The sequence below is a fragment of the Lepidochelys olivacea genome, assembly GCF_965140295.1.
Source record: "Lepidochelys olivacea isolate rLepOli2 genome assembly, chromosome: 8".
In the NCBI taxonomy this organism is placed as follows: domain Eukaryota; kingdom Metazoa; phylum Chordata; order Testudines; family Cheloniidae; genus Lepidochelys; species Lepidochelys olivacea.
In genome coordinates this window covers 3,772,226-3,799,643 of record NC_140418.1, presented here as the reverse complement: position 1 = coordinate 3,799,643, position 27,418 = coordinate 3,772,226, and the positions used below count along the sequence as shown (strand labels likewise).

Here is a 27,418-nt window from a genome sequence, read left to right as displayed (position 1 = left end):
TGTGTCTGTTACCAACTTAGACCCTTCAGGCTTCAGCAATGTGTGAGCGACACTTGCCATCACTGCCCATGTTGCTCACACAGGTGGGCACGTGAGACAAGCCCGGGATCAAATGTGCGCTGATGTTGTTCAATTATTTCCTATTATTACACAGTCACCTTTCTTTAATGAGCAGCTTTCACACAGCAAGCAGCATGAAGCCCACCAGCTACGTACCAATTACCATCCAGCCATCTGCTCTTCCACATTCTCTTTTCCCTTGCCTAGAAGCTCGGATTTTTTTTTTTTTAAGAGAAGTCAGCCTTAAATGTGATGCCATGTATCTAGTTTGACAGTATTTACACAGTCAGTTAAATGGTGCATTACAGTCGCTGCAGAGGAAAAGCCTCTTGTGGAGGTTTTAAAGTAGATTGTGACGGGTGTTTCTGAGAGTGCCTGGGGAGCGGGATAAAGTGCAAGCAGTTCCCCTCCCTCCCACGACACACACTTGTGGCTTGTGTGTGCAACCCGAGTGTAGTCCAAACATTCAAAAGTCAGAAGACAAACAAAAATAACTCCAGTTTTTGGCTTTAAAATCGTGAGATTTTTTAAAACAACCAATCTTGTGATTTTCTTGTGACTTTACTCAGGATTTTTTGAATGCCTGAGGTGAGCACCCTGCGACCGTGGCCAAGATTTTCAAAAGTGACAAGTGATTTTCTCTTCCCAACTTGAGATACCTTAAAGGGGCTTGATTTTCAAAGGACTGTTGCTCAGACTCCTTTAAGGTGTATCTTTGGGCACAGAATCACTTCTGAATCTCTTGGCCTATATTAACAAAATATTTGATGATGTTTTTTATTGTTCACTTATAACTTACTGCCAGTTTTCTACCTTAAACTTCACCTTGAATGGCCCCTTAGAATATTTGCTAACAATTTATGCTAAGCTAAACTATCTGTTCGAGCTTGTATTTAGCTGCGACAGGCTGAGTACCTTTCCCAGACCTGAGGAAGAGCTCTGTGTAGCTCGAAAGCTTATTTCTCTGACCAACAGAATTTGGTCCAACAAAAGATATTACCACACCCAGCTTGTCTACCTTAAAGTAATGCTGTTAGGTTACATTTGGCCCCAAATGTAGGCTTTGCAATAACAAGCTTTTGGAAATCTAGGCTCACTGGATATATTTCCAGTAAAGAAAGAAAAATTCCAATGGGAACTCCGCCACACACATAAAAATGTTCCCCTACCATTTTGAAAGTGCTTTGCTAATCTGAAAGTGAAATTGACTAGAAACAGACTATGAAAAATGGGTATGGGAATCTGTTTGATCTACATTTGTTTCTCAAGCGGTCAGATGAATGAACCCCCCCCCAAAAAAAACAAAGCGCATAGAGCAGATAGAGAAATATAAATTTTACTATTAAAATCCTTTCAGCTTTTATAACCTAATGTATTTAACATAGGTAAGGCAATTCATTTGTGGATGTGATTTTAACCTGAGAGTATCTCTTTAATTTCCTCTTGCACTGCTGTGAAAATTCAGCCACTAAATAATCTCTGGCCAGTAGATGTTTTTTTTTCTTCTGGAATTAGAATAATTCAGACAGAACCTCTACTTTCTTTTAAGCTTTTATATATAGTTGCTCAGCCATTTTATTCTGTGCAATAACTGCAGCCGCAGCTGGAGCGCTGAGTTTTAGGGAATGGAAGCTTTAGGAGTAGTTCATAACACATGAAGTCAGGCAAACTCTGAAGAACATTACATGATAGCCGGAAGTCTATGGAGATCTATGGAGAAGGTCTGTTGAAGCCTGTGTAGGTTGCCCAAGGGTTTGAGCGCTCCTATGAGTTATCCACAAATACATTTTCCTGTATCTCTGAAAGAGAAAAAAACATGAGTGAAACCCTTTCAGCTGGAAAACCTCTTTCCTTCTCATGAGAGTAGCAGTGTCAAACAGGTGTATTCATCGATCGTGCACTAATTCTGGTTTCTATGTGCAGAAAGTAGAAGGTTACAAGAGATTGCTGTGGTTAGAATAAACTAGCATATATGGCACGTTAGGCTTTGAAACAAATTCTGCAGCATAATAAAGAGAATGTTTTACCTTTTCTTCGTTCCCCTGAACTGCCTAAATTGATTTCTTTGTTGTGCTTTGCAAGTTTTAGTAAAACATTTTCTTTTAGTGACCAGTTGAGCTTACACAAATAAGTAAGAAAACACAGTAACCATCACAATGTCACTTAGGGTACATTTATAAATAATTTATAAAGGGTTTACAACTGATTAACAGATATTTTAATACATGGTTAACTGAGCATTATGGAGTCCAACAGGTCAATACATTGCTTAGAATCACCTTCAATAGATGTGCTCATAACCTATTATCATGCATACTATTCATGTCTTTAATATGCTTGTAACATCTATTAACCCTTTATAAGTGTTTCATAAACGGAGCCTTAATACAAAGTGTATCCAGACATGCGTTACAATCTTACTTCATCACACATAACAGCATTCCTCTCAAACTAAAGCTAGGGGCTAAATGTATTTTATGCCAACTCTCTTACTAAAATTCTAGGAATGCAAGGGTCATTCCCCTACCTTCTGCTGGTTTGTTATTAAATATATTGATTATGTGCTATATACTGTTATAAATCTAGTTAAGGGAAACAAATTAATCCTTGTTCCTGGAACCCCAGCTCCTTATTTTAATTTCCCCTGCTCCAATTTCGTTTACCGTCCTCCTTTCTCTCTTCTCTGTTGTCATGTTGAACCTCCTCCAGTGCTTTTGTCTTCTCTCTCCCCATCACCCTTACTTTGTCTCCCAGTGGTTCCTCCTGTTTCTCTGTCTTTCTCTGTATTTTCTTTCCTCTTTTCTATCCCCTTCCCCAGCTCTCATGCTTGGTTCGATTGTCAAAGTTCTGCTGTAATGCAAATGATATTAGTAATTAAGGTTGTCATGGGAGCCTTTGTATTATCTCACTTTTTGTGTGTTTAAAAATACCACCCTGTGTATTGCCCCCATGTACTTTTTTGCATTTGTGTTTTGAAAACATGAATAATATTAAACAAAGATCAGAAGCTCTGGGGAAAATTCATCTTGGTTACACTGATGGATCCCAGTTGACTTCAGTGTACCAGTGTAATCAAGAAGCGAATTTCAACCTGTGTTAGTATGAAACCCAGCTGTTAAGACTGTGAATGGCCATAGGAAGTGGGCTTGAGCCAACAAAGAGTCTGTTTCCCAGCCTGAGCTATTGGCGGCAGCAGAGAAAAATAATAATATAGTGCTGTTATTTTCACAAAAAAGGCAAGTCCTGAAGGATGGGCGAGCTCTGGTCGTATTCTCTGTCATTCACCTTAAGTCGTCAAGGGAAAACTGCCCTGAATTTAAAATATAACGTAGCATTTCTGTTTCCTCTGAGTTGCTTGCTGCAGGGAAAATTACACGGACTTCCTTCTTCAGTTTGTTGGCCTATGGAAGTCCTGTGTGTTGGAGGATCCCGGTCTGAGTGACCGACAGCAGAGCAGTTGTTTGAATTTGACAGGACCTGTGGTCAAACCTGTGAACTTTTGAGGTGTTTGAAAAAGGGGCTGGCATTGTTATTTTGACAGAGGCCCAGTTTTGTTTCCTGTGGAAGAATTGTCCAGACTGAATTATAAGATGAGTCACGGCCACAGTTGCAATTATCCATTATTAGTGTTTGCAAACGTTACAGCACGAGTTTCTCAATGTTTCAGTTACTGAGTGCTTAACTGTTGTGCTCTATGATTTGTTACAAAATACATTCCTCTGTTCAAATTTCTCCCTGCTCCTAACTTCATTGGAATCTTTTCTAGAGTCTTAGAGGGTTAGCTGGCCTCATTTCCCCACAGATTGAAGTTTCCACTGAGATGGCACACTGATATTTTAGATGCTTTCTTGGGAAGTGGCTGATGATGCTTCAGCAGAGAGAAACGTTCTTGAGACTCCCATTAGAGATTTGTCAATCCTTTCCTTCATTTAATTAATGGGTGTTTTTCAGTGCCACTAGTTTTCCTTAGTATAGATTTATAGATTTTTAAGGCTAGTAGGCACCATTGTGATCATCTAGTCTGGCTCTACACAGCACAGACCATAGAAAATCCTTAAGTAATTCCTAGAACAGATCTTTTAGAGATTTTAAAATTGCCAGTGATGGAGAATCCACCACAACCCTTGGTAAATTGTTCCAATGGTTAATTACTTTCACCATTAAAAATGTATGCCTAATTTTCAGTCTGAATTTGCCTAGCTTCAAATTCCAGCCATTGGACCATGTTATTCCTCTCTCTGCTAGACTGAAAAGCCCATTATTAAATATGTATTCCCCATGTAGGTACTTATAGACTGTAACCAAGTCGCCCCTTACCCTTCTTTTTATTAAGCTAAATAGATTGAGCTCCTTTAGTCCATCACTATAAGGCAGGTTCTCCAATCCTTTAATCATTCTCACTGCTCTTCTCTGAACCCTCTCTAAATGGGGCCCTGATATGTTTGAACAGCACCTAACACAATGGGGTCCAATCTGGATTAGGCGTCTTAGTGCTGCCACACCATAAATATTAAATAATAATAATAATAAAAATATATTAAAAAACAATGATTCCTGAGGTGTTACAGTTTTGAAATATGTTCTTCTTTTCCAATAAATTTAGACTAAAGTATGTGGCAGACACAGTTGTAGATTTCTTAGTCTCATTTGCTGTACCAACAACTTTGCCAGCCTCGAATTTTCAAAGCAAAGATACAAATAATTGGAAAGTAGAGACCTCTGTATGTTTTCAACATGTCCCAGTCCCACATACTCTTGTGATATGAAGCCATGATTTTCCCACAAACAGTGAGATGTGAGGCAAACAGTGAAAAATGTGAGATTCTTTCAAGTGTTTATGCTGTTATTTTAATGCTGGGGATTTAATGCAATTTTTAGCATGATTCTGTTTAGTTAAGGCAATTAAGGTGTATTACAATCTCTGCTTCCATGCCTATTGTAGCCAACTGGCATCTCATTGCACAGTACTTAATCCCAGCTCAGACATCCCTGTATTTCAGGCTTTTTGGAGAAAATGAAGAATAACGTCTGTCAGTTACACCACTAAGCTCCTTTTGTTGTGTAGCGAAAAACAGAAAAAGTTGGGTTTGTTCATCATGTGATTCTAATCCCACATGCAATCATAAGCATAATAGTAGCATTATGTATTTTATGTTCTCCTGGCTTCACTTTCATCATCCTTCTTCTTGGTGCTTGATTGGCAATTTTGTGATATCAAATGGAATCCGAGTGAGTTAGGGAAAAGAGCTCTGAAACTAATGTTTATTCAGTTTAAAAGCACCTTTACTGTGGTCTGTATCTTTCGTATCCTTGCATCTCTGCATGACCTACTTGCTTTTGATATGCTATCTGCAAAGTCAGTTTTTACAGGCAAAAACAATGGTTAGACATAGAATTAATTTCTACTTTTGTTTTAATTAATACTGATTTTAGCTATTCCTACACTTTTAATTATCCAAGCGTGAACTTCTTCAGAAAATGAGCTCTAAAATGAAAAATCTGTTGATTAAATTTAATATTATAAATATATGTATACACACCCCCTGTAAGTTATTACATTTAAGTAATTAAAGTTCAAAGATGTGAAATAAAGATACCATGTCAAATTTGATGACATGTCAATTGAGCTATGCTGTGAGAATGATGCAATTGAAAGAAGATTATATTCATAGCTGCTTTATAATACTGGGAATGATTAAGAAGTTATAGGGCTGGATATTTGAAAGTGCTCATCATTCCACGATTGGAGCTAGATTTTCAAATGTGGTGTTCATGGTTATAGGGCTAGCTTTACCTCCGTCCCTTTTCTGGTCTCCGAGTGATCCCACCCCCTTCAGGTGTCAGGCCTCGTGCCTTTATCTATCCCAGGTAAAATTCTGCCATTCTCCACTGTTAGGTCAGGACTTGCTGCAGTACCCCGTGTATAGAGGACAATTATCACCCTGCAGGTCTGACTGAGTTTTGGGCATCTGTGTTTCCTCCCTTCATACCTTTGACCAGTGATAGTGACCATCAGCCTCCTTAAAACAATAATTGGGCATGAAAGAAACAAGCGAACTAAACACGAATACACCACTTGAACAGATGGTGGAAAATCCAGTCATACACCTACTAAGTTGGTTGTACACCTGAAAAGAATGGAGCATGGGGTGAGGTTCCTTGCTCCGTATTATGCAGGAGGTCAAAGTGGATGTTCACAGTGGTCCTTTCTGGCTTTAAAAATCTGTGGATATAAGGAAGGTTGGAAGGCAGATACAAACTCCCCGCTCCCAAAGAGCAGCAACTTTGAGAATAGAAATGAAGTTGTCAAATATTAAAATAAAACCTCCAGCGAAATATACACAGTATTGGAAAAGGATGTATTCATCCCTGCAGTACCCTCACACACTTGAGTGAAGTTACAATGTAGATGAATTTGCTCTAATGTCTGTGTGGGGCTTCAAAGCAACCTTTTTGACTTCAGTTTATAGGTAACCCATTGAAAACGTCATAGGACACACCCACACCCCATGCCAAGTTCTCTCTGGTCAGATTCTTACCCTCTCTCCCCTTGAAATCAAAGTTAGTAGTGGCTGTGGCCTTGTATAACTGCCTCCACTATTCCAGAGTGCACTGAGGGGGGAAAAAAGGTACCAACTCTGACCCCCCCACCCGGTGCACAAGTGCTGCAAGTTCTGCCTTAAGTGAAGTACTAAGGACCAGTAGCACCATATTGAAGCTTCACAGACTTTACACAGGAAGAGTGTTCTTGTGGTTAAGCGCTGAACTGGGTCTCTGGAGATCTGGGCTCAGTTCCCAGCTCTGACACAGACTCTCTGGGTAACTGTGGGCAAATCACTTGGAGGCCAGATTTCTGAAGGTATTTAGGTGTCTAAAAGTGAAGACAGGCCGGCCCCACATGGAATTTTTAGAAGTTCCTCAGCACCTAATTTCCATGGAAGTCAGTGGGAGTTAGGCACCTAAGTGCTTTTTAAAATGCTGCTAGACATCTATGTGCATCTTTATGCACCTAAATACCTTTAACAAATCCAGCCCCAATCTGTTTGTGCCTCCAGTCCCCGGTCTGTGAAATGGGGTTAGTAATATTTCCTTTCTCCTACTCTTTGACCTGGTCTACGCTTGCAGCAGCATGTAGGGTGTATGCAGCTACACACTACAGAGAAAGGCGGGCTGTGTCTACGCTCACTGTGGTGTGTAGCTCCCCATGACAGTGAAAGGCTCCAACAGTGGGGAAAGGCTCTGGCAGCAGGGAGGCAGCGGGACACTACACTGCTAAAAATACTTCTGCAGATATTGAAGGCACTGCTTTGTTGTGTAGAGAGCTGCATGGGGGGTATATATCCTAGGGGTTCAGCGCTGTTTATACCCATGCTAGCTGCGTGTGTGGTGTCTGTATCCTCCATAAGTGTAGACCTATCCTGTGTCTGTCTTGTCTGTTTATCTCTTCAAGGCAGGGGATGGTCTCGTACTCTGTGTTTTAGAGCACCCAGAACAATGGGACCCCAATCTTAGCTGGGTCCTCAAGATCAGGGGTTGGCAACCTTCAGCATGCGGCCCATCAGGGTATTCCACTGGCGGGCCACCAGACATTTTGTTTATGTTGACCGACCGCGGCCACAGCCCCCCGCAGCTCCCAGGGGCCGTGGTTCACCGTTACCAGCCAATGGGAGCTGCGGGAAGTGGCAGCCACCACGTCCTGGCATGCCGAAACCCCTGCTCTAGACGATACTGAAAAAGAAATAATAAGAATCCACATTACAGTGTTGCTTGGGACGCTGGGCAAAATACAGAGTTGATATTGAGTGCAGCTCCTATGGAATTCACTGTGACAAATTCAGTGGCTGTGTGTGGTAACGGTGGTTTAAGTTCCACAGTTGGTGGAAGATAGAGAATGGGTATAAGTGGTAAAGTAGTGTAACTCGCATGATTTGCTCTCCAGTGGGTGTGCAAAATGAGTGTAACAAATCCTGGCTTCTCGGGGGTGACGCTGGCATGAAGAAACCCCTGGATGTTGGGGCTGGTCTAAAGCAGGGGTGGCCAAACTGTGGCTTGCGAGCCACATGTGGCTCTTTTACCATTAAAGTGCGGCTCACGGAGCCCCCTAAGGCCCCCCCCCCCCCCGCACATTCTCCACCTACCAGACTAGGCAGGGAGCGGGGGGAGGATGACTCGGGACCTCTGCCTTGCAGTGGGGTGGTGCAGTAGGGGCTTCTGCCCAGCGGGGAGGGGGTTCTTGGGGCTTCAGCCCTGCGGGGCACACCTGCCAGGGCTTGGGGCTTCAGCAGGAGCAGGGATGAAGCCCCAACCCACAGCTCCCGGCAGGTGTGCCCTGGCTCTCAAACTTCTGAAGAGTGTCATATGTGGCTCAGAGAGCCAGTAAGTTTGGCCTGCCCTGGTCTAAAGGATGTTTCGGGGGTGTGGCCTGGAGATGGGGTTTGTGAATGTAACGTACTTCACTCCAGTGATTGTTGTATTATGCCTTCAGGGCACAGCCTGCTCGTGTCGTCTAGACCATTTGGCTTGGGGAACCCTTCCACAGCCATGTCCAGTGCAAACGGGGTTGAAGCTGAGAGTCTGGACCAGTGAGAGGGTGGGATAGCAGCAGAGGATGTGGGTAAGAGAACCAGTAGCATCTTAATGTGCACCCTGTGGGTACCTTGTTGGTAGCAAAAGGTGTGGGGGGAATGAAAACTCGTTGCTGTAAGGGAGGCTTTGCTTCCAGCTCCCACTGCCAAATCCTTACTACCTGCAGTCCTTCTTCGAAATAGACAGAAAATAAATGGCTGCTGTCAAACATTTTACATGCACTTGCAGAATATTCATCTAAGAAGCAACAAAAAGCATCAGAGGAATGTGATCAGAGTTCATTTTTCTTAACAAGTCAAGAGGAGGTAATGCCAAGATCAGTGCTAGCAAGGGATTTTTGACATCATGGAAATTCTTCTCACAGCACTTTTCCAGCTAACTCAAACCCAGTGTGATTTCTCTCACTTTGAATCAATAGCAACTTCTTGCAGTGCTGCAGTTTCTTTACTAGTGACTATTCAGAACAGCTTCATCATTTGAAACTTTGCGTTGAAGAGGCAGACGGAGCGCTAGCTACGTTTATTTCGGGTCTGTCTTTCTGAAGCATCAGCTCAGGAGGAAGAAAAGTATTTTGCCAATGCATTCCTGTCTAGATTCTTTGCTAAGATATTTGGTGTGCGTGATTACTTTGGGGAGTTTCCTAACAAGTACTTAAAAAACTGATAACCTATTTTACAACTTAACTATTCACCTGGATGAAATCTCATTGGCTTGCAGGAAAAATGCAATGGAATTGATAAAAAAGCATTAACTCTTCCTCACAGGTAAAATTAATCAGAGATGATCTCAGCAGCTGCAATGCAGGTAACTCGAGACCTCAACCCAAAATTTCATGGCCAAACACCTCCAACATGCTGAGCTGGAGCTGAATTGCCTGATTAGCTCCATCTTTTTCATGGGCTGAACCAGACCCATGGATCCAGCTACATCCAAAAACTTAGGGAATGTTTGACTCTGAATCCAGATCTGAACTTCAAAACTTGAGTCCATCTCTAATTGCAGATGAAGGCTGGTCTACACTTAAAGCTTTGCCGGGATAACTATGTCAGTTGGGAGTGTGAAAAAATCACACACCACATCCGACATTGCTATGCCATCAAAAGTCTTCGTGTAGACACAGTCATACCAGAAAAAACAGTTCCCGTGTAGCTTGTTTTGTTTGGGGAACCGATATAAACTATACCCCCAAAAGAACTCTTTTGACAGTATAAGCTGTGTCTCCACTAGGAGAATTTGCCAGAGCAGCTATACCGGTGTAATGATACCGGCATACCCTTTCTATCATAGTGCAACTGAGCCCTTATCTGCCACTGGTTATTTATGACTTTGACGAGACGTTAGACACAGTGGGCTAAATTCACCCTTGAAGTGACTCCAGTTACGAAATGGAATTTTGTCCAGTGTGCCTAATTTTCAAATGTGTAACCCTAGGAGCGCAGGTAAATTTTGCATCTGCAGGCTCAAATCAGCACACAGGCACATAAAATAGGTGCGCGCATGCCTAAATTCTGATGTGGATATCCCAAACGTCATGCTGGAATGGTGAGAAAACTAGTCTTAAAAATGTCAGCTTAATAGTGTTACTTTGCAGTGGCAGTATTCTCTGTGCTGTAGAAGTGGTTCAGAGTCACCTCTGGTATGTCGTCTTTGGTTTCAAATGTCCGTCGATCCAGGCATCCTTTGACTATAGCTTTACCTGCTTCTCTGTCTGTCTGATACCTCACCATTGGAAGTATGGTCCAGTGACTAGGACACCAGCCTAGGATGTGGGAGATACAGGTTCAGTTCCCTCCTCTGCACAGATCTCCTGTGTGACCTTGGGCAAGGCACTTAGCCTCTCTGTGCCTCAGTTCCCCACCTGTGAAAAGGTGGATAATAGCCCTGCCCTACCTCGCAGAGGTGTTGAGACGATAAATACATTAAAGATTAGGAGTCCTTTGAGATCTTCTGATGTACTATAGAAGAGCTATGGATTATCATCATCCATCTAAGTACTTATATGGCTTCCAGCATTATAGTATCTGAACATCTCTACTATCTTAGAAGCTCCACAGAGTGACTGTGGGGGTTGTGTTCCTTGTTACACCGCAGCTAAGGATTAAACAGGCATCTCCTATCTGTTTTGTAGCTGTTCAGAAAGAAGTTAAAGATCTGATTGCACTTTTTGAAAAAAAAAACAAAACAGGAGTTCAATATAGTGTCCTAACTGAAATTCCCTCTCTGAGGAACACAGTTTTCCAGTGTCCAATGCTGTGTATGGACTGTTACTAAAGGTATCATGGCTGCTACATTTTTCTACACATTTTGGCACTGATCCTGCACAGATTTAAGCTTATGTGTAATTTTACACGCACAGAAGCAGTCCTATTGACTTAATCTTCCTCCTCTTGTCAAGGATAAGAACTCAGCAACAATCTTCGAGCATCTTTTACCATTTAATTATTATGAAATTACAGTCTTATTTCAAAAATACTGTGGATATGTTGGCTGACGTTATAAAGCTTCAGGTAAATATGTGGGCATGCAAAGCCTGGACATAAATATACAGCTTGATAGTATTTTGGAAACAGTAGACTCTTTTTATGTTCCATAAAGAGACTATCCTTGCCTTCTAATTAGTTTATTTTAAAATTAGTTAAATTTACTTAATGATATTTTTTGTTTGATCATAAACACTATTTGCAGTTAAAAGGTACAGGTGTGGATGGGTTTTTTGCAGCTAATCATGCAAATTTGCATGTAGGAAGATGGGAAGATTTATGCAGTTATTTTTTCAAGTGTTAAAAATTCAAACGGGATGGTTATTAAAAATGGATCACTGAGGCAGACGATATTTAGCTTTTATCTTTAGGATCTGAAATAGAACCAATAGACGTCAATGTACTAACGAAGTTCAAGTGTCAGGTTCTCAGCTGGGGTAAATGGCTGTAGCCCCAATGAAATCAATGGAGCTATGCAGATTCACACCAGCTGAGGATTTGGCTTTGTGATTTAGTTTAGCAAAATACCCTAAACAAATAGACTGTGGATTTATTAGTAATTTTGGCAGCAGCATGGCCTGGTGTACAGAGCACTGGACTGGGAGTCTAGAGACATGGGTTTTAATCCTGATTCTGCCGTTGTGACTTTGGGCAAGTCACTTCACATCTCTTGCCCCTCCCACCCTTTCTTGGTCTTGTCTATTTAGACTGTAAATAGGGACAGGGATTCTCTTTCACTTCGGGCATGTCTTCACTGCACAGTTAACCTGGGCTCTTACAGGGAGTTTTAAAGCCATCCACACACACAATCCTCTGACATGGGGTTAGAGGTGCTTTAAGCCTGGGCTAGCTGACCTGACTGGAGAATTGGTGAGAGCCCCAGCGCTGCTTTCACTCAGACTGGAACCTGCCCATTTTGCAGTGAGAATGCAGCTAAAATCACTTGAGTACTGATAATCCTCCCATGTCTTTCCCCAATACCCCGGCCTGCCCAGAAGGACAGACATATTCTCTCACAATGTACACAGTGTACACCGGGGAAGACTCCTGGAGCATCTCAGCACAAAGAACTACGGGATATGCCCCCTGTCTCCCCCCCACCCCACACAGAGTGCAGAAACAGTGAGGATACAGTAACATGGGGAAGGCTTTGGTGTTCACTCACACTTGGGCTAGGCTAACCTAGGTTCTCAGACCCGAATTACCTGTGCAGTAATGGCTTACTCTGTGTTTACACAGTGCCTAGCATGCTGCGGCTTTGATCTTGTTTGGAGCCTCTAGCCTCTACTATTATTTAATAATAATTGTAAGAATGAACAGACTTCAAATCAAAATTATTACAAAGTTGTTTTGTTAGCAAGGACACATGATTCTAAATATCCCTGAAGAGGAATGTATCTGTTTATGGAAGATTTCCCGCCCCCCACATTTAAAAGTACTTGATAGCTAGGTGGTAAATTTGACAGCGATAGGAGGTTAATTGCATATCAGGAGTGTACACATGCCAAACATGTTAAATGTCAGAGAGCTTTAGGGTGAGTTTCACCACTGAGGAATTGGTGTAAGATCAGAATCAGGCCCAATGATGGTACCACTTTGCAAAGTGCTTAGGAATCCATAGAGGACAGACCCACGAGGGTGAAGTATTCGTTTTTCAATGTGCTCTGATGCTATGAATAAAGAAACACAGCACAAGTTTCTTGTTAATTGCCTATTCAAAGTAATCATTGATTTGAAGCATGTAGGTTGCTCCTGCTGTTCTGGGACACGTCATGACATATTAAATAAATCCTGAGTGCACAAAGGCACATCTTGTGTGTGTGTTTGTTTCCATTGATTTGGTTTTGGAGTCTTCAGCCACTATAACTTTGAATGTAAAAGTACCATTTCTTGTCAGGAGATCTGAGCAGGACCCCTTCTGACCCACCCAGCAAACATTGTGGTTAATTTCACATGGGGACTGCCATCCATCTGAAACGCTCTCAGGCAGCACGTGTGAGACTATGCAGTGCTGAAGTATAGCAGCACAAAATCCAGTTGGTTTATAAAGCTAACAGATGGAGGTGGCCTTGTCCGAGTTTTTCTGCATCCCACTCCCCTGCCATGTTATTTCCCCCGTCTTTTCCCCTTCCATCTTTCCTGGGGTCTTCATAGAATCATAGAATATCAGGGTTGGAAGGGACCTCAGGAGGTCATCTAGTCCAACCCCCTGCTCAAAGCAGGACCAATCCCCAACTAAATCATCCCAGCCAGGGCTTTGTCAAGCCTGACCTTAAAAACGTCAAAGGAAGGAGATTCCACCACCTCCCTAGGTAACGCATTCCAGTGCTTCACCACCCTCCTAGTGAAAAAGTTTTTCCTAATATCCACCCTAAACCTCCCCCACTGCAACTTGAGACCATTACTCCTTGTTCTGTCATCTGCTACCACTGAGAACAGTCTAGATCCATCCTCTTTGGAACCCCCTTTCAGGTAATTGAAAGCAGCTATCAAATCCCTCCTCATTCTTCTGTTCCGCAGACTAAACAATTCCAGTTCCCTCAGCCTCTCCTCATCAGTCATGTGTTCCGGTCCCCTAATCATTTTTGTTGCCCTCCACTGGATGTTTTCCAATTTTTTCACATCCTTCTTGTAGTGTGGGGCCCAAAACTGGACACAGTACTCCAGATGAGGCCTCACCAATGTCGATTAGAGGGGAGCGATCACGTCCCTCGATCTGCTGGCAATGCCCCTACTTATACATCCCAAAATGCCATTGGCCTTCTTGGCAACAAGGGCACACTGTTGACTCATAATCCAGCTTCTCGTCCACTGTAACCCCTAGGTCCTTTTCTGCAGAACTGCTGCCTAGCCATTTGGTCCCTAGTCTGTAGTGGTGCATGGGATTCTTCCATCCTAAGTGCAGGACTCTGCACTTGTCCTTGTTGAACCTCATCAGATTTCTTTTGGCCCAATCCTCTAATTTGTTGAGGGCCCTCTGTATCCTATCCCTCCCCTCCAGCATATCTACCTCTCCTCCTAGCTTAGTGTCATCTGCAAATTTGCTGAGTGTGCAATCCACACCATCCTCCAGATCATTTATGAAGATATTGAACAAAACCGGCCCGAGGACCGATCCTTGGGGCACTCCACTTGATACCGGCTGCCAACTAGACATGGAGCCATTGATCACTACCCATTGAGCCTGACAATCTAGCCAGCTTTCTATCCACCTTATAGTCCATTCATCCAGCCCATACTTTAACTTGCTGTCAAGAATACTGTGGGAGACTGTGTCAAAAGCTTTGCTAAAGTCAAGGAATAACACGTCCACTGTTTTCCCCTCATCCACAGAGCCAGTTTTCTCATCGTAGAAGGCAATTAGATTAGTCAGGCATGACTTGCCCTTGGTGAATCCATGCTGACTATTCCTGGACACTTTCCTCTCCTCTAAGTGCTTCAGAACTGATTCCTTGAGGACCTGCTCCATGATTTTTCCAGGGACTGAGGTGAGGCTCACTGGCCTGTAGTTCCCCAGATCCTCCTCCTTCCCTTTTTTTAAAGATGGGCACTACATTGGCCTTTTTCCAGTCGTCCGGGACCTCCCCCGATTGCCATGAGTTTTCGGAGATAATGACCAGTGGCTCTGCAATCACATTCGTCAACTCCTTTAGCACTCTCGGATGCAGCGCATCCGACCCCATGGACTTGTGTTCGTCCAGCTTTTCTAAATAGTCCCGAACCACTTCTTTCTCCACAGAGGGCTGGTCACCTGCTCCCCATGCTGTGCTGCCCAGTGCAGTAGTCTGGGAGCTGACCTTGTTCGTGAAGACAGAGGCAAAAAAAGCATTGAGTACATTAGCTTTTTCCACATCCTCTGTCACTGGGTTGCCTCCCTCATTCAGTAAGGGGCCCACACTTTCCTTGACTTTCTTCTTGTTGCTAACACACCTGAAGAAACCCTTGTTGCTCTTAACATCTCTTGCTAGCTGCAACTCCAGGTGTGATTTGGCCTTCCTGATTTCACTCCTGCATGCCCGAGCAATATTTTTATACTCTTCCCTGGTCATTTGTCCAATCTTCCACTTCTTGTGAGCTTCTTTTTTGTGTTTAAGATCAGCAAGGATTTTGCTCTTAAGCCAAGCTGGTTGCCTGCCATATTTACTATTCTTTCTACACATCGGGATGGTTTGTCCCTGTAACCTCAATAAGGATTCTTTAAAATACAGCCAGCTCTCCTGGACTCCTTTCCCCCTCATGTTATTCTCCCAGGGGATCCTGCCCATCAGTTCCCGAGGGAGTCAAAGTCTGCTTTTCTGAAGTCCAGGGTCTGTATTCTGCTGCTCTCCTTTCTTCCTTGTGTCAGGATCCTGAACTCGACTATCGCGTGGTCACTGCCTCCCAGGTTCCCATCCACTTTTGCTTCCCCTACTAATTCTTCCCGGTTTGTGAGCAGCAGGTCAAGAAGAGCTCTGCCCCTAGTTGGTTCCTCCAGCACTTGCACCAGGAAATTGTCTCCAACACTTTCCAAAAACTTCCTGGATTGTCTGTGCACCGTTGTATTGCTCTCTCAGCAGATATCAGGGTGATTGAAGTCTCCCATGAGAACCAGGGCCTGCGATCTAGTCACTTCCATTAGTTGCCAGAAGAAAGCCTCGTCCACCTCATCCCCTTGGTCCGGTGGTCTACCGTAGACTCCCACCACGACATCACCCTTGTTGCTCACACTTCTAAACTTAATCCAGAGACTGTCAGGTTTTTCTGTAGTTTCATACCGGAGGTCTGAGCAGTCATACTGCTCTCTTACATACAATGCAACTCCCCCATTTTTTGTGCCCTGCCTGTCCTTCCTGAACAGTTTATATCCATCCATGACAGTACTCCAGTCATGTGAGTTATCCCACCAAGTCTCTGTTATTCCAATCACATCATAATTCCTTGACTGTTCCAGAGCTTCCAGTTCTCCCTGCTTGTTTCCCAGGCTTCTTGCATTTGTATAGGCACTTGAGATAACTCGCTGATTGTCCCTCTTTCTCAGTATGAGGCAGGAGCCCTCCCCTCTCGCGCTCTCCTGCTCGTGCTTCCTCCCGGTATCCCACGTCCCCACTTACCTCAGGGCTTTGATCTCCTTCCCCCGGTGAACCTAGTTTAAAGCCCTCCTCACTAGGTTAGCCAGCCTGCTTGCGAAGATGCTCTTCCCTCTCTTTGTTAGGTGGAGCCCATCTCTGCCTAGCACTCCTCCTTCTGTCATTAATGTCCATTTGGCTGCTCTACAACTGTGTTATTGTTCCCTTCTGTGGCCCCTGTCAATCTTACACAGTTACTGAGATGCTGGTGATTGCAGGCTGCTAACTATTATAAAAATAGCACACTTGGGGTAATATAGGACATTAATGTTCTGACTGTAGCAAGGTTGGTTCTTATCCTTTCAGGACAGGCCTGTTAACCTTTGAAAGATTTGCAGTGGAGTTTCTGCAGTAGAATAATAAAACCAGGTACGTGAACGGGGTGGAGGGGAGGGGGGCACGAGACAGGGAGATAGTTTGTATCAGATAAAAAACCAGCAAAACTCTGGCAGTGTTCCAGAAAATACTCAATGTAGTTTTCCCTGCACACGCCACTTCTTTTCTTCGGAAGCCCTAAAAGCCTGCGTGATTTCTGTGAAGGCAGCGGAACCCTTTGCTGTTTTGTTACAGTGAATGGATTTAACCTCTCTGTGGTTGTGTGGATGGGGAGTTCTGCAGTCAATGTCATGCTGTTTTGTTTTTTTATTTCTGTGATGATGAATAGCCAGAGTGATAGTTAAGTGAGACTGTTCTGTGAGGCTGAGGTGAGAACAGGCCAGTGCTATTTCAGGCCAGTAGTTCAGATACTCATTTACTACTCTATTGAGAAACTCTCAACCTCTGGCCTTCTCGGGCAGTAGGCTCCTGCTGCAGATGTTACAGGGCATCGTGACTGCTCAGTAGGTTACCTGTTACTTAAATTTCAGCATCCTTTAAAAAATGTTTCATAAGCAATAGTGAATAAATGTCCCGCATTGATTTCATCTGTGCATATCTTCTGTAAGGCAGAATGATGCAAAACCATTAAGCTATTCATGAGATTAACTTTGTATTTGGTAAGTGGTTTAGTGGGAAAGGGATTTAATTTAACACTTTGGAATATAACTGCATCTTACTTCCTTATTTCTAAGTGTGGGGGAAGTTTACTCCCATGCCACCGTACCATTTAAGCGATGTGGCATGAGGTGGACAGGCATTGCCGAATGATTAGAGGATGCCGTGAAGGACTTTTAACTAACCAGGTTAAAAATGCAATATCTCTTAGGGCTAGATTGTGATTTTAGATTTTACATACCAAGGGGTGGTATGTAAGTGGTACCAGCCCAAGGGAAGTCCTAGGAGACATTGCTCCCTGTTATACTGAAGGTAAATTACTGTTAGCTCTTGAAAAGGAACAGCTTACTTGCCTTTGCGCCTGCTACTCTCCCCAACAAGAATGCTTGGGTGGAGGAGCCAGTGCTTCAACTGTCCCTCAGCCCTGCTTGCCTTTTCCTAATCTATTGCTCCCATTGGAGAGTATTTGGAGCGTGTGGGGATTATTTTTAGCATTAAGGGTGGGGCATGACATGCATCACTGCTGTTCACATCAGGATACTTTTGTTGGCAGCGATGAAAATTCCAAAGCAGCCAAACCTGGAGAGGTTTCCACCTATATTGTGCATTTGGTTACAGCAGGAATAAAGCCCAGCTGTAAAGATGAACTTTTCATTTATCCACAGTAGTTTGTTAAGGAAGTAAAGTGCATCTGTGCTTCCAGGACCATTGTCATAAATATAAAGGGAAGGGTAACCACCTTTCTGTGTACAGAACTATAAAATCCCTCCTGGCCAGAGGCAAAACCCCTTCACCTGTAAAAGGTTAAGAAGCTAGGATAACCTCGCTGGCACCTGACCAAAATGACCAATGAGGAGACAAGATACTTTCAAAGCTGGAGGGCGGGGGAGCGGGGACAAAGGGTCTGTCTGTCTGTCTGTGTGGTGCTTTTACTGGGAACAGAACAGGAATGGAGTATTAGAACTTGTTAGTAAGTAATCTAGCTAGAAATGTGTTAGATTTCCTTTTGTTTAAATGGCTGGTAAATAAGCTGTGCTGAATGGAATGTATATTCCTGTTTTTGTGTCTTTTTGTAACTTAAGGTTTTGCCTAGAGGGATTCTCTATGTTTTGAATCTGATTACTCTGTAAGGTATTTACCATCCTGATTTTACAGAGGTAATTCTTTTACTTTTTCTTTAACTAAATTCTTCTTTTAAGATCCTGATTGCTTTTTCATTGTTCTTAAGATCCAAGGGTTTAGGTCTGTGTTCACCTATGCAAATTGGTGAGGATTTTTATCAAGCCTTCCCCAGGAAAGGGGGTGTAGGGATTGGGGGGATATTTTTGGAGGGAAGACGTCTCCAAGTGGGCTCTTTCCCTGTTCTTTGTTTAACACGCTTGGTGGTGGCATCATAAGGTTCAAGCACAAGGCAAAGTTTGTACCTTGAGGAAGTTTTTAACCTAAACTGGTAAGAATAAGCTTAGGGGGTCTTTCATGCAGGTCACCACATCTGTACCCTAGAGTTCAGAGTGAGGGAGGAACCTTGACAACCATAATAAAGATTTCAGCAGTCTCGTATGGGAGAAGGTTGCTGGAGTGTGAACCACTGTGCTCTTAGACAATCCATGATTATAATTATAGGCTCTCCTACGAGAAAGAAGTTTAGAAGAAAAAGAAAATTACAAGGACTGAATAGTGAATTGAATCTTAAATCTTTAGAGGAAGAGAAGGGAATACACACATCCCCCTTCAACTATTGTCTTGAAACCATATATTTTTCTTCATATGCAGATCCATTGATCCTTACTATGGTTCTTTAGTTAACACAGAAATTTGGAGGCAGTACCAGACCTGTCTATTACTGGAGTGAAGACTAAGGGTCAAATTTTTAAAGGTATTTAGATGCCTAACTCCCATTGATTTCAATGGGAGTCAGGTGCCAGAATACCTTTTAAAATCCTGGCCCTAAGCCCCTCCAGCCGATGGGCTAGACAGTTTTTTCCCTCCACCTCTGCCTGGGAAGGGTCCGGAGCCATAACACTATATCTGCATAACCCTGGGTAACGTGTGTCATACTGGAACTAAGGTCTGCAGCGGTCTGGTGCGGTGGCCTGGAAGAGCTGTGGCAGCTTTATTTATAACTTTTAAACAAAGAAAGATACTGTCTTTGAATTGGGGCAAAGCATCTGGTTGCTGTGGTAGATCTCCAGAGGCAGGGAGGGTCCTGGTTGATCCTCCACTCCAGGAAAGCTCAATCCCCTCCCCAGCTTGATAGGGGGAGAGAGCTTCCATCGCTGCACACCCTCCACATCAAGGGCAAACTCAGCGGCAGCAGAGTGGAGCCTCAATCCAATAGCATCCCCCCCTCTCAACAGAAAGATTTGGATAACTGAAGATAGACCCCCTTTGAACCTCCAAATCATTCACAAGACACGCATCTTCTTTGGCCATCTCAAAGGTCTCTTTTCAGAAGCCCTCTGGGCTTTCTATTCCTAGCAGACCCAAAAGACTGCCTTTCTGACTCTGTCTCAGCCAGAACTTTGCAAAAGATCAGATGGGACCCGGCACAGATTTTCTCATTGTTGTATTCTGGACAAGGAAGCCATTGTTGCTGGACTTTCTAGACTTGTCCCAATTGACAGAACTGCTGAGGTTCTGCCACACAGAAAGGATCCACTAACTCAGGCTCCAGTAGGTCATTCAGAACCTAGAAGGCAAAATTTATCTGCCTGAAATTTGAGAAGCAACAGTTACAGTGGAAGAGAAAAGGATTCTCCATTCAAGTGATTTCCATGCTATCAGACATTGTGCCAGTGGAAAACACTCCTCCATTTGGTTGGATTTCAAACACAGATTCAGGGATCAACAGATCTGATGCAGATCTGTAAGGATCGGTGAGATTCTGGAATTTTTGCCCAGTGGTGTCTCCATGAACTTCAAGGTAAACACCCTGAAAATATATCCCTCACCCCTCTTGAGAATTCTGGAGTCATTGAGACCAGGCAAGATTTCCTCTCAGCCAGTCATCAAAAGGTTTCTCAGATCATTGCCTCTTGTTCTCCACTGGTTCCCAGGGAACATTGGTCTAGTTCAATGATCTTGTCAACCACCCTTTTAAGCTTTTTCTCTCAGTCTCTTTTTACTGAGACTTGATATATTATCTTGAGAGGCACAACAGTATCCCCCCCATCCTTCCTCTATACGCATATAGAGCCATGAGATGTGCTGTGTACCATTGCAGGTGTCTAATCTCCTCTTACTGATGAGTTGCAGGGTGGCTGCAGAGAGGAAGAATCTGCAACATTTAGAATCATAGAATCATAGAATATCAGGGTTGGAAGGGACCTCCAGGAGGTCATCTAGTCCAACCCCCTGCTCAAAGCAGGACCAATCCCCAATTTTTGCCCCAGATCCCTAAATGGCCCCCTCAAGGATTGAACTCACAACCCTGGGTTTAGCAGGCCAATGCTCAAACCACTGAGCTATCCCGCATGTAACTCAATTAATCGCACTGTCATCTCCTTGCCGCAGGGTCTGGATTACAAACCCCACACCTGGCGGGGTACTGACCTCATGGCCCGTGGCTGACACTGCAGCGGGAAGAGGGTTTGGGGGATGCCGATGCTCATTTAGCAGAGTGCTCCCCTTTCCACTCGACACACTGCGCCATGGTCAGTTCTGCTCATCTCAAGGAGCTGTCAAGAAGGCAGTGAAAGATTCCATGGTATTATCTGCAAGTCCTGGCATCCAGGATGAGGTAGCCCAGCTCATTAAACTAGATGGCAGCATCCAAGGTGGTTTGTGGGTAACAGATTGTCTGTCTAGTTACTGTTCTACCAACATCTCATTAATTGCTTTGTAAAAATACAGAGATGCTGCTTACGAAGAGTAGAACTGTAGAACTCTGTAGAACCAAATTCTCTTGCATCAGATGGTCTCATATCCCATCATATAATAAAAGTACAGCGAGTAACAGAAACAAGCGCAGCTTTCTTTCCCAACAGAATAAAAATCATGAGGAGTGGAAGGGAAATGACTGTGCTATACACAGACTGCTAGTTTCTTTTTGTGGATACAGACTAACACGGCTGCTACTCTGAAACTAGTTTGACCAGTGACTGTACCTGCATTAAATGTAGGTAGCACGACATGTCTGCACTCAGAAAGAGGAGCATGATGGAGCCAGCAGGGAAACCGAACCTTTCACCCCTGAAAGATGATTATTCCAGGCCAAGGTGGAGATTTTTCTTCATCAGGACAGTATATTAGAATGAAGCTTGTAGACCAGCTGCGTGCATTTAACCTGATTTGTGAATGAACAAGGCCAGGGGTGCTCACATAAGGGTAACAAATACAGAGAACATTAAGACTTTAATAGAAGAATCATTATTGGCCTTGCCAACAGAATATTTGCTCTTACGTCTGTATAGTATTAATCATGAAGGTCTCTTTTTTGCATTTCTCATGACAGCCCTGCTAAGAGTAGGGGGGGAAGGGTGGGTAAGGTTCTGTGTCTGTGTATGGAGACATGTAAATGGAAAATGTAAATGAAGACATTTTATGCTACTGGTGAATATCATCTAGAATGTAAGAAAGCCCCATGCCATCTCACGGAACAGGACTCTCTAATGGTAATGTTGCCTTGAAAATTACAGCCTACATAGTCTGAGAATGATTCAGGGTAATTACATTAGTGTTGCCGGAGAAATGAAAAGGAACACTTTCCATATTACCTAATAACAAGCTCTGCTGGTCTGTATGCCTTAAATTATTTCCACGAAGAACCTGCAAATGATGGAAATCATCAGACTAATTAGCAGGTGTGGGTTGGTGGGGGCGGAGTGTATTGCATGACAATCGGTGTTTGGCTGAAGGGGCAGTCAGGGGAAATACTGGGGAAATAGCCTTGGTGAGACATGATGCAGAGGTTTTCTGATTAGTGAACCTATGATCTATAAATGAATTCAGGGAATTCACAGGTCCTGGGCCTGGAGAATTGCTTAACACAAGTAGTTTGGGTCAGCATGTATAACGCTGAACATTGTCCATGTTTTTGGCAGGTCACACCTGGGAAGCCAAGTCAGAAATCTCCCCTGCCTCCAGCCCTTTTCAGTGCAGGCAATGAAAACTCGGTGGGTATGTCTACATTGCAATAGAACACTCGCGAATGGCCCGTGTCAACTGGCACAGGCAGCGGGGCTATAACATTGCAGTATAGACATTCGGGCTCAGGCTGGAGCCTGGGCTCTGGGACCCTCCCCCATGTGGGGTCCCATAACCCAGGCTTCAGCCCAAGCCCAAACATTTACACTGCAATTTTATAGCTCCACAAGCCCAAGTCAGCTGATATAGGCCAGCCGTGGCTTTTCATTGCAATGTAGACATTACCTCGCCATACCCACTGCCTCCTCTCTTGGCTTCTAATCCACCTCGGATGCCTGTCTGACAGTGGGAGCAGGAGTGCAGAAGGGTCCGCTGTCAGATCCAGGCATTTGGCAGCAAGTGTGTGGTAATGGCAATGACCTGGTAATTCTCCAAAGGCTGATATGCCAACGTGCTAAATCTCTGTCTGCCTAACACCTGGGAATGTGATGCTTCTTTGTGTCAGCAGGGCTGGCCCAATGTGAGACCATGGTGGTGCTTCATCACGGATCTGAGATGGGAGGATTTGTACCTTTCGGATCCACTTTCATATTGTCCCCAGTCCTTAGGGCAAACCATGCGATTCAGAGCCTCACCGCTCCACATACAGGGCCAGCTTCTGTCTAAATCTGGGGGAAATCCATTGGCTCCAGTAAGAAAGTTGAGCTCATTGGAGTTACTCTGGATTTACCGAGGTGTAACCGAGGGCAGAATCTGCCCCTTTTAAGGCCTCTTTTAAGATTTCAGTTTTTGTTTCTCTCGGAATAGCTCTGCTGGAGTGCCTGTTATTTTAGCAGCGTTATAGAAGCCACTCAGACTACTGGACTAACTCAGCGTTACTGTGAGCACTGCTTTTAAGATGCTTCATTCTGTGGACCCGTTTTTACCTTGTCTCGCTTTAGCTGTCAGCCTGCTGCTGCGTGTTAACTACAGATGGGGACAAATTGCCAAAATCAGATCCAGAACGCTTTCAAGCCGGGGGATAGGAAAGGCTGGGATTGTCACATATGACTTGTACACGGCAGGTTGCAGGGCTGCTACTCGCAGGTCAGGCTTCGTTACCAGATATGGACTGGTAACAGAGCTTCCTTCCTTGAGAGAGACACTGCAAGGCAGGGAGGGTCTCAGAGCCCGGGCTCCACCCCGAGCCCAAACGTCTGCCCTGCAGGTGTTAGCCCCATTGCCCAACCCAGCTGACCAGGGCTCTGAGACTCAGTGCCGGGGTGTTTTATCTCAGTGTAGACGTACCCCAAGGTGCTTTAACACTAAGGTATGTTACACACAGCACCACCCAGAGGCTGAATAGTATAATATAGTTTAGCATTCTATTACAGGGATCTTACGTCAGGTGCATATCCAGATTCAGTGGGACTGCCCATGTGCTTAAAGTGAAGCACATACTTGAATGCTTTGCTGGCTATCACAGGGCCAGAAAGGTCCGCACCCCCCTGAGCACTGCTGGGAGAAGTCGTTTCACAGTGCCAGTGTAACCTCCTTTCTTTTGTTTACTATCCCTGGCCAAAAGAGTTAACTTATCAGAGAGCTCACTATCTGCATTACCTCTGAATTTAAAGAGACAGGGCTCCTGCATGAATTCATTTTTCAAGTATGAATAATTGTCACACATCTGTAACTAAGGCCCAAGCCTGCAGCTGATTATGAACACATTAAAATTGAGATAAAATGTGTGAGAAATTACCCTTTCTCCTTATTCTCATATTTTGAAATAGTTAATGGGTTAATACTTACGAGTAGTCAGAGGATGGGAAAAAACTAGAGATTGCTGAATTATCTAATTCAGAATTTAAAAACGCTTTGCGGATTTCTTCCTCCACCTCAGTTGCATACACACTGTAGCTCACCTGGCAGATGGTTTCTTTCTGTTTCCTTGTGGTTTTTATATGAAAGTTTTGGAATGTCTCAGTGAGACATTGGAAATCTCACTCCTTGAAATTGTCATAGCACAAGAGCTGTGGGTGTAGGGGGCAGGGTGGTGGTGCTGCTGGAATGCAGCTAGGTATTAGCCATTAAGCTGAATGAATTGTGTATTTATAGGTTTCAGAATAATAGCCGTGTTAGTCTGTATTCGCAAAAAGAAAAGGAGGACTTGTGGCATGAAGTGAAGTGAAGTGAGCTGTAGCTCACGAAAGCTTATGCTCAAATAAATTGGTTAGTCTCTAAGGTGCCACAAGTCCTCCTTTTCTTTTTGTGTATGTATATATCAATGGCACGTATTGAAGAAGGTGGTTTCAGCTACCACTGGATAACACTGCGAGCCTGACTACAGGTCAAGCTTAAATGCAACAAACTTTAAGGAAAAGTTTCCTGTTTCCTTTTCCTCTTTTACGAGTGTTACGAACCTGTTGTGTTCTGCTTCCAGCCAGTTTTGTGCCTGCTTTTGGCCTTACGCTGAGGAACATCTTGATATACAAATGGTCCCATTGAAGCCAAAGACACCGCTTGTGGAGCAAGGTGCTACCCAGTATGAATAAGGGTGGCATAAGCTCGCCCCCTGTCAGTAGCGCACAATATTGTGGACCTTACATGGATAACTTGAGTGCAGCAGCCAGAGCTTCTGTGAATTGCCTGGTGGAGAAGCTTTGCCATAGAAAATGGAAATCCTGATGCATTTTGAACTCTTATTTCTAGGAAACTGGAGCTTTGATATTATTGATTGCAAAGATCTCCAATGTTCTTTGAGTCCTCCAAGCCCTGTCAGCACTGAGACATACTGGTAGGTATGTAGATGATTATGTCAATATAATCTCAAGTTTATACTTGCACAGTTCATAGAGCTTAGGTAGCATTGGAAGCAGTACAAAGGACGGCTCAATAATTATAAACCTAAGTGCCTTTAAGCCGCAGTACTGAGACTTGAAAACATTTAAACATAATGTGTACAAATGAGAAGGGATGAAAATAACTCCGGCAAAATGGCTGAGCTCCAAGGATCTTTTTATGTGTTTCTTGATGGCAAAATAGTTAGCTGGGAATGCAGTTCACATTCAGGTGCCCTTAAGTACCAGAGCGGTTTGTGTGATGCCTCACAGCTTTAATGTCAATATTTATACACTTGGCCTACTAATTACACCATTGCCAAAAAAGAAAAAAAAAGAGGCAATATTAATGCTGTCAACCCTCCATGTGTGTACTTGCCATCGTGCCATTCACACAGAAAATATGCTATAATTAGGAATTATGGTATGTCAGACTGACAATGCTCAGGACCAAGCTTACAAAATTAAGATAAGCTTTATGGAATTAAGTTAAATCTTACTGAATTGGGTTTAACACCTTTGGTGCCCATTGTATTAAAAATGCAATTGCGTCTGTGTTAATGCAGGATTATCTGTAATTTTTCTCGGGATTTGACTAATGTAAATGTTAGGAAGTTGCAAAAACGGGGACAATATGTGGAAAGTGAGTTTCTGAGGAGGTACTTGGAAGGCCTTTGGAAACTATGCCTTGCGGAGAGACTCATTGTCTGCTAATTATGTACTCCTGGAAACTTCAGATCAAAGACCCCGGGACTATATAAAGGGTGGACTAAACTTTTCATATGTGTGCTAGTTCTCAAGTGAGACTGTTACGAACTTGTGACCACAAAAGACACCTCTTTGGGTGCTTGAGGGGCTTGCCTGCCAGAGCCCATGCTGGAGACAGTTTGGGGGCAATTTTCAGTAAGCTTAGTAGCATGCGTGTAGGTTATTTTATTGTTTTTAATATGTTTTTTCTGTAATGCTTATACCCCACGAATAAATATACTGGCATAGGAAGTGTTCTGTGGTAACTTATAACCACTGGCTATCATTCTGCTGTTAGTCTCTGAAGAGAAGGAACAAGAAGCCTGCTTAGGCAGCCTGTTTTGCTGGGAAAATCACAGTATAGTCAAGGAACTGTGCAGCCTGGAGATACCCTGATCAGGAGGGAGTGCGACGCATGTCTCTATAAGAACATAAAAACGGCCATACTGGGTCAGACCAAAGGTCAGCCTCGCCCAGTGTCCTTTCTTCCAACAGTGGCCAATGCCAGATGCTTCAGAGGGAATGAACAGACCAGGTAATCATCAAGTGATCCATCCCATTGCCCATTCCCAGCTTCTGGCAGACAGAGGCTAGGGACACCATCCCTACCTATCCTGGCTACTAGCCATTGATGGACCCATCCTCCATTAACTTATCTAGTTCTTTTTGGAATCCTGTTAGAGTCTTGGCCTTTACAACATCCTCTGGCAAGGCGTTCCATCCTCTGGCAAGGTGTTGTGTGGAAAAAATACTTCCTTTTGTTTGTTTTAAACCTGCTACCTATTAATTTCATTTGGTGGCCCTAGTTCTTGTGTTATGAGAAGGAGTAAATAACACTTTCTTATTTACTGTTATATCAATATCCTCATTTAATACGAGGCACTCTAGTTCACCCATCTTATTATTTAGACTTCTAGCATTTGTAAATAAGCACTTCAAAAACTTGTCACTTTTTAGCTGACTGCCATTACATGAAGTAATTGAATGGGACTTTTGTCATTTGATTGTTTCTCATCAGATCCTACCTGTATTTTATCATCTTCCATCCTCTCCTCTTTACTAGGACCTAGAGAATCTCCATTAATAGATCCCCTCTCCCCCCGCAAGGAATGCCTCTGTCCAAACCACGTACTCCTCTGCATCTGTGTGCTTTCCCTCAGCCCTTAGTTTAAAAACTGTGGACCTGATCCGAAGCCCACTAAAGTCAGTGGACTTACCATTGACTGCAATGGGCATTGGATCAGACCATATACAAGCTTCTCACTTACAAGGATTGTATATTTTTGACTCTTGACTGTGTTTATGTCTCATATAAACACTCCAGCTGGACTATGCGCCTCAGTAACTCACAGAAAAGAATAAACTGATGAAATTGGTCTACATGGTTTAGAAAGAGAATGTGAAGGGAAAAAATACTACTCTCTCTCTTTAAACTGTCTCTTTTCTGTATTGTTACCTTGACAACTCTGCTGCTGTTTTTCATCTTTGGTGGGACTTAACAGTGGTGAAAGAGGGGGACATCCATGTATGTTTCCACATCTACTCC

The 27,418-nt window shown here is 43.5% G+C and overlaps 1 protein-coding gene and 1 long non-coding RNA gene across 2 annotated transcripts in view; one reads left to right on the top strand and one right to left on the bottom strand.

The window, feature by feature from the left end:
* The window catches only part of SGCD (sarcoglycan delta), a 513,449-nt gene that overhangs the window by 277,842 nt on the left and 208,189 nt on the right, over nt 1–27,418 (top strand). The gene's annotated exons all lie outside the window — the stretch shown is intronic.
* LOC311524513 lies at nt 1,381–2,173 on the bottom strand. Its single transcript, XR_014712574.1, has 2 exons — nt 2,088–2,173; nt 1,381–1,859 (listed from the first exon to the last, which is right to left on the bottom strand). It is a non-coding gene; the product is annotated as an uncharacterized lncRNA (long non-coding RNA).